The sequence below is a fragment of the Salvelinus alpinus genome, chromosome 1 (assembly GCF_045679555.1).
Source record: "Salvelinus alpinus chromosome 1, SLU_Salpinus.1, whole genome shotgun sequence".
Taxonomy (NCBI): domain Eukaryota; kingdom Metazoa; phylum Chordata; class Actinopteri; order Salmoniformes; family Salmonidae; genus Salvelinus; species Salvelinus alpinus.
Window position 1 is genome coordinate 22,748,845 of NC_092086.1, and position 8,503 is coordinate 22,757,347.

The following is an 8,503-nucleotide window of genomic DNA, read 5'->3' on the forward strand; positions in this document are numbered from 1 at the left end:
TTCTACACATATGATCATGGGGCAGAGAGAAAAATGAGCAGTTGTATAGCTAATCTCATGCTCTTCTACACATTTTGCAATGAGGCTGAGAGAATTTTGTATATTTTTACATAATTTCTGGCAATTCTACACATATTGCCATGGGGCAGAGAAAAACATTTGCCGTTTTATAGCTAATTCATGCTATTCTACTCATTTTGCAATGAGGCTGAGATACAATGTTGCAGTTTTACAGCAAATTTCCTGTCATTCTTAATGTTTTGTCGATGACCGCCAGTGCGGTCCACACTACTATTACTACTACTCCACATAGGTGAAGACAGACAGGCCAATCAGGCCTGTGAAGAGGCTGGACACAGAGGGAACACGGCATGCCTGACCTGACCTGACCTGGCCTGACCTGACCTGACCTGGCCTGGCCTGACCTGACCTGGCCTGGCCTGGCCTGACCTTACCTGGCCTAGAACACCAACAGAGGATATAAATATCCACCTCATGCAGCAATTTTCTCTGAAAGAAAACATTTCAGATTCTTACCTTGTAATTTATCACTGACCACTCCGTGGCGCAAAAGATTAAATTTAGCAGAAATTTGACTGACTTAAATCTGACTTAAGTTTTAATTTTCCCTTCGTGCCCGCTCCCATACCCAATAATTCTGTATTTTCTTTGTGACTATAACTTGTATACAGGTGGACCAGAGAAGCCACATCCCTGAATAGAAGCACCTGCTGCTCATCGTTTGCTGACCTGTGTTCCAAACAAATGCTGTTTTGAATGAAAAAGATTTGTACCTACATACTTAAGGTTGCAAAGCCGAAACGTCTCTGTACGCTCTCCCTGATGCAGTGGGAAGAATACAAGTCATTGACAGATGAAGTAAGCTTTATGCAACATCTTTTTGAGTGTCAGACTCATCACACCATTTTAGTTATCTGAATTCACGGGTTTTACGCACCGACCAAACTTCTGAGAGAGCACGATGGTCCCCTTTTGATTTCTAGACACACTGAAAGGGAAAAGGGAGAGATAGCCAGGGATGATCATTCCAGATTCCTGGGAGAAAACTCCCAGACCTGGAAGCATCTGTGGAAAGTAATCAAGTAGCCCAGTGATGTCATCCTGATAAAAGGCTTGCTGTCAGACAGCTGGCTGGGATCGGTGTGCTCTGGCACAGAACGCTGCGGAGTCCGCCGCTGCACCACAATAATATGCCAGGGTATGGAGAACAGGCTGTCAATGCTCATTGTCTTCTTTGATTATTGGATCCTTCTTCATCCTCGGACTGAAGGAAGAAAACATACTTGGTTGGTGTAAAGTGGATGGAGCGGTTGGGTGGAATGGTTGGCTGATTGTGCCAACCAACTGTTCAATGTACTGTAACAGAGTTCTGTTCTGACCCGAGCGGGGCTCGAACTTACAACCCTCTGCACAACACATGCCACTCAAGAAACAAGCATTTCCTGGGTTCGGCGACAGCACTTTGGGTTGACGTCACTCATGTACTATAGCCAACATGCTACAGGCAAGATTCACATCCACTACACTATGCTCGTATTGACTCCATTTTGTACCTGGGTGTGGGACGTTCTGTTGAATGCATACAGATGATCGGTGGTTAGGCTATTAGCTGGCCAAAAGTAGCCTACATGAAAGTGCAATACTGTTAATACAACCGTGTGTTAGTGTGGGTTTTCAGTGAATTTATGTAAATCATGAAGCTCATCTGCATTTCCTATGGTGCAGGAAAATTCTCAGCAACAAAAAAGTGATCAAATTAAGATCCTACATCTGTAGGACTAAACTGTAGTCTAAGGTATGAAATCATCTTAACCTTCTGCAATGCTATAACTTTAAACGATTTTGTCTTTTCGTGGGGGGGATGAACTGTACGAGTTTAAACACAGGGATATTATTAATAAGCTCTTATGTGGCTACTGTCATCGTGACCTGTAATTATAAAGTGTAATAGAGGTCTTTTCCATGTGCGCTGGCGCTCTAACATCACGCTACAAACCTGCCTTTCCAAAACAAAGAGACCTGATTATCCCTCCGTCTCTATGGAGATGGCTGCATCGCAAGTGGCACCCTGTTCCCTCTATAGTGCACTGGTCAAAGGTAGTGCACTATACAGGTAATAGGGTGCCATTTGGGACATGGAGGGGAAGGTAGAGGGGAAGGAGGGGAGCCTCCTGCCAGATAATAACAGCATGTCGTGGATGATAATTGGTTTCCACTCCCTCCCCTATCCCCACCTACTGTAGGAGAGGGCATCCCAGGGGCTTCCGGTGATTCAGGCACCAGGCATGTAGTGTAGTGGAGACTCCTGAAGGATGAGGAGGAGGAGGGGGGGGGCGCCAGGTCTCACGCATTGGTGTCTCTGAGCGATCTTTAACACACACGCACACACACGGCATGCATACTTGCAGCTTGCAAACACACACACACATGACATCTGAAAACACAAAATGATTACAGGGAAAAAACTGGGAAAGAAGGCAAACAAATCTACAGAGACACAGATCCGTTCAGAATAGCCGTAGAATCTAGGAGTGAGACTTCATAAAAAGGACACCTGCTACAACAGGGCCATTACATCATATTGATGCTGAGAAAGGGACAAAAAGAAACATTGGCACAAGAACCCTCCAATCCCACTTGCAAAATCTTCACTGCTACGCAAAACCTGTCAATGTGACTATTGGGTCACCCCCTGGTAACCAAGGAGACCCAGCAGACCACTAATGGACGCTGTCCTATCTTGAAAAACGTTGTTTTTATCTAACAGGCCCGAGATCATCTGAAAGCAATATAAGGTCTCCTCTTACGAAATAGGAGCCTGTTGGACAGATGTCTCCAGCCTCTCCTCTTACTCTCCATTGAAGTGCACATCTTAGATGGCACCTCTTGACTCAAGTCAGGATCAAGGTTGTTGACTAATTCTCGGGGTAATATAGAGAACATGTGGTGAAGGGGTACATGAAAGGCACAGTGTTAACACCCAAAACTCTCTACATGTTTCTTTATTTATTTTTTATTTTTTAAACAGTGGTTAAAATGTAAAATGGACTTTAAAGGAACCGGATTCCAGAAATGTCCTGAGTTGAGAGAATGTGTTGGAAGGAGCTACGATGTTTTAAAGGAACCTAAAATGTACTGAACACGTAGGTACATCACACATAGGGTTGCAAAATTCCGTGAACTTTCAATAAATTCCCTGGTATTCCTAAAATCCCGGTTGGAAAACTCCCGGAATCAGGAGGGAATAAGCAGGAATCCGGAATCATGCAACCAGGATTTCTGGAAAAGCAGGGAATTTGCAACCCTAATTACACATGCTTCTTTCCCACTAACACTACAGCATGTCAATTTCATTCAGTGTCACAGACATAGAAATTATAAAACATATGGTAATTTCAAAGATAAAGAATTTGCAAACAATAATTCTAAATGTTTCCCTTACACGACCACAACAGCAATAGATCCTAAAGATGTTTTTTAATGCATTTTGAGCAAACAATCCTAACAAGATCATGAGTTACAGTTTATGAGGGAATGACAACAAGAACGTGCTCCTCGTCTGAAAGTGCAATGACTTTCAAAAGAAGCGCTCTGAAATGTGAGCCAGCCGGGAAATGAAGTGTCAATTATCATATTACCCATAAAGTCTATGAATGTTTCAACAACTTTACAACTAATTCGTAACACCTGAATTGTATTAATTAGATTTCCGTTTTTCTTTTAGTTCCAAGAGTTTTATCAGATTTCCACACTTTAACACTCTAAATCGCAGGTTAGAAGTGTGACTGTGACCTCCAGAGGGTTTTAGTAGGGAGGCTAAACTCGAAACGTCCAAACCTGATATCAGAGAAACGGCCTTAAGCTGGTACCTACTGTAACAGCTCGTGGACTATGTGGAGAGAAAAAAACGAGGGGTGCCACATTAAAGGAATTTCAAGCAACTATTGTGTGAAATACAAAGGTTTTATAGATGATCTCTCCTTTGTTCTTGGAAGGAGGACCTCCACCTGTTTCTGATGATGTGAGCCCCAGCTTGTCCCTTTCAAGAGCCTGATCCCTCCTGATCTCTTTGATGTAACCTGACCTAACAGTTCCAACTAGCAGGATTTGATGATCACGGATGGACGCCGGACAACAGCATGTGCAAATCAAGACTAACAGTTGTGGATGGGGAGGGGAGGAGGAGCAGGAGGGGGGGGGGGGAGAAGTAGGAGGAGGAGGGGAGAGGGTTGATGTGTGAAGAGGAGGAGGAGGATCAGGAGGATCAGGTGGATGAAGAGGAGCAGGAGGAGGATGTTGATGTGTGAGGAGGAGGAGGGTTAGCGCAGACTGAGCGTGCTCATATTGTTGTGATGTGTCTTAACTCTGAACCAAACGGCCAGACAGACAGACAGACAGACAGACAGACAGACAGACACAGACAGACAGACAGACAGACAGACAGACAGACAGACAGACAGACAGACAGACAGGCAGGCAGGCAGGCAGGCACACAGGCAGGCGTTCAGATCACGTGATGGGCCCTGCCAGCCCAGAATTAAACAGTAAAACCTGTGGATCTGTGGAGGGCACATGCAACTGATCGCAGATAAAAGACAGGGCTTTGACTTTCATAGGAGGGCTGGAGCCAGAAGGGGGGTTGAGGCTGGGGCTAACGGGGCACTTCTGAGGGACTGGCTGTCATCGGAACAGCTGGGTCAATCGAATGTCCTAATTCTGGGATTACAGTTTTTTACAATCGCTAAGACCCATTTCTCAATACTTAGGTCACTTTTTCAAAACTCTTCACACAGTGAGTCTATGTGGGCTAAACTGTGGATCATTTTTCATTGCTTTGGCACAAAATGCATTCAAATTTCATGAATTTCCAGCAAAACAACAGGTAAGATGTGCATTCTGCAAGGGCATCTGACTGAACTGCACATTACCGAACTAAATTGAGCAAAGCCTCCAAACCCACTTGTGTGTAATTGTTTTTGTATTTCTGCTTAGGATGAGAGACAGAGGGAAAGGGAGAGAGAGAGGGGGGGACAGAGAGAGAGACAGGGAGAGAGCAAGAGAGACAGAGAGAGTCAGAAACAGAGAGCGAGGGAGATAGAGAGATTGAGAGAGAGAGAGAGACAGGTAGAGAGAGAGAGAGAGTAGAGAGAGAGAGAGAGAGAGAGAGAGAGAGAGAGAGAGAGAGAGAGAGAGAGAGAGACAGGTAGAGAGAGAGAGGTAGAGAGAGAGAGAGAGAGAGAGAGAGAGAGAGAGAGAGAGAGAGAGAGAGAGAGAGAGAGAGAGAGAGAGAGAGAGAGAGAGAGAGAGGACAACTGTAACATGTCTGAAGAGTAACCTGTTCCTGGCCTTCCTGGCTTTGAAACCCAGATGAAGATTGGAAAATTAGAGCATGAAAGGCAGTGGAGACTACTGTGAAACCGCAGACAAAAATATGACCAGTCTCCAAACCTGTGACTGCATGTGGAGGACTCAGGTGTCAGTTCTTGGTCCTTTCGGGTTTCAGACTGTGTACAGACCTATACTACACAATGTACAGGTAACTGTCAAAATAAAGGAAACACTTGAGTAAATGAGGGATACAAAGTATATTGAAAGCAGGTGATTCTACACGTGTGATTCCTGAGTTAATGAAGCAATTAACATCCCATCATGCTTAGGGTCATGTATAAAAATGACACGTTGCCCATTATTTTGGCTACCACGGCTAGAAGAGATCTCAGTGACTTTGAAATAGGGGTCTCAAAGGAGCACAGGGGGTTTAAAAGGTGTGTGTGTGTGTGTGTGTGTGTGTGTGTGTGTGTGTGTGTGTGTGTGTGTGTGTGTGTGTGTGTGTGTGTGTGTGTGTGTGTGTGTGTGTGTGTTGTGTCTCAGTCACCAGATCTCAATCCAACAGAACACTAATGGGAGATTCTGGAGCGGTGCCTGAGACAGCGTTTTCCACCACCATCAACAAAACACCAAATGATGGAATTTCTCGTGGAAGAATAGTGTCACATCCCTCCAATAGAATTCCAAACACTTGTAGCATCTATGTCAAGGTGCATTGAATCTGTTCTGGCAGCTCCTGGTGGCCCAACACCCTATTAAGACACTTTATGTTGGTGTTTCCTTTATTTTGGCGGTTACCTGTCAATCAGCTACACCTGGGTTGTGTTCATCAAGCAGAAGAAAACGGACTAAACAAAGACGGAGGGACTACCTGGGCTTGTCTAATACGAAACGCGTTTTTTCGCAACGTTTTCAGTTTCGTGACCAGTTTTTGCAGTACGACACAACAGTAAAAACACCATATAACAGTAAGCCCACAGACGTGTTAGTTCAACCAGCTTGTCATGAGGCCATTTGAAGCTCCATCAAGTCACCTCTCTTCTCTGTAGTGTGTCAGAGGGACCATGGTCCATCTGTGAATCACTTAAGGGTTACATTTCCAGGGATGACATTGTATAACATTTCGGGAAGTATGGGTCAACAGAGCCCATAGGACTGTGGTCAAAAGTAGTGCACTACATAGGGAATAGGTTGTCATTTGGGACTGCCAATCACTTTAACAGTAGTACATCGATATGGGTCTGTAAGTACTTGTTGCATGGACCCGTACGTTTGTTTTCTTGTCTGCTTTGTGATGATTTCCTTTCTCCCCTATGGGACACAGTTTCCATTCTTTACTGGTATTATTTATCTGTCTAGAATTTCAGATACCTCCACATTTCCTGGTCTATGCTTTGTTGTTCACCTTTGTACACACTTTGGAGGTTAAAGGTGCCCACATGCTTCCCATCCGGAACACTTTGTGCATATATTATGTTAGCAATATATATATATATACAGTATATATATATATACATTTATCTCCACAACCATTTACTAACGTTCACTGGTTTTATGGCTGTTCATGCACACAAAAACATTTCTCGAGGAAATTCTATACCCTTCGTCTGTGATTGGTCAACAGTGGGGATTCTTCAATTAAGTGCTTGTTGTCATTTCACTTGAGAAATGTTGCACCAAACATCCTAGTTAGATGTAAAATTGCGCGACTAAGATCTGCTTGACAAAAAACGTCCAAATTAATGGCAGATTTATTGAGTAATCTTAGATTAATTATGACTATTTTGAGGAAGTGTATTCATGCTACGGCGTATCAATATGGACAAACAGTACTATTACCACGTTTTTCTCATTTTTCAAACAAAGGTATTTTCAAGCGAAGGTCGAAGGTATGCCAGCACACTCGTTCGGAACAGAATGCTTCAACCAAAGCATGCAGAAAAGCCTTAACTCATTTTTGTATTCCAAAGGACTTTTCTGGTTGGGAGACATTTTGAAAAAGGGAAACGCATATTAAGGATTTATCAACGTAATTTACTCACCTGTTTCCCCAATAGCAATACAGAATGTCATTTTTCTGATAGACCTGTGATTGAGTTTAGAAATTACATTGAGTTGTAAACATTACCAGCTTGAATACTGTTGTATGGTGTTATCTCAATTGCTGTTTCACTGTAACCTCAGGTCCTGTCATACATTGATCTGTTTACAGAAAATATATTAACCTGTAGTACAAATGCAATAGCAGAACATAAGTAGGCTACCACAAAGAGCACCATGAGAATGGTAGTTTCCCTAACGCCTTTTCTTAGCACCTCCAAGGCATCAACAGGCACATATGATGCTCATGGAGCTCAAAGGATGCTATGGAGACAGTAGGCTAGGCCTGATTGAAATGGCAGCGTCCAATAAATCTCTCGCTTGACAATTGATAGACACTCTTGAAAACTATTGACACTGAGGTCCGTGAAAGATCTCCTGTGAAGCTGTAGCCTATATCTGTCTGAAAAAGAGGACGACCCATGAGCATGTTCCACTAGTAACCCTGTTTTGCCTTCCAATATAAGGAGAATATCTTTAACAAATAATAATAATAATAATAAGTAAGGGGCATCTCTTGGTGTGTCAATCATTGAATCACTGTCACAAGCGCGCGAGTTCCCCAGTTACCGCGTTGCTATATAAACGCGGATGGGGCGGTAGTTAGGCGCAACAGGGAGAGTTCTGCAGAGTTAAGTGTCCCAGCCCATCGGCTCTCTCTAGTCTCGCCGCCCCTATAAATGATAAAGCTCTCCAGCCGAGGATCCCACAGAGTCCATAAAACACTAATACCTTTATGTGTTTATTGCGCGTGACGGTTAATTAAGACATCACAGCTATCCCCCCCTCCACGCATGGCGGGAATAAACCAATTACCATATCAATTATCCTGAGAAAGTGTCGGGTGCCTTAAATAGGACTGTCTTTTTACACAACTTTGCATGCAAATGAGGTGTTTATTGATCGTTTTATTTAGGCTAATGTCGAGCCCTACTGATGTATATAGCCTAATTACGCGAAGTTACATTTCTGATATTATAAGTAGGCTATTGTTTATTCCAACATTTGTTGGGACATCCATTGACAGAAATAAAAGGACAAATAACCTACAGCA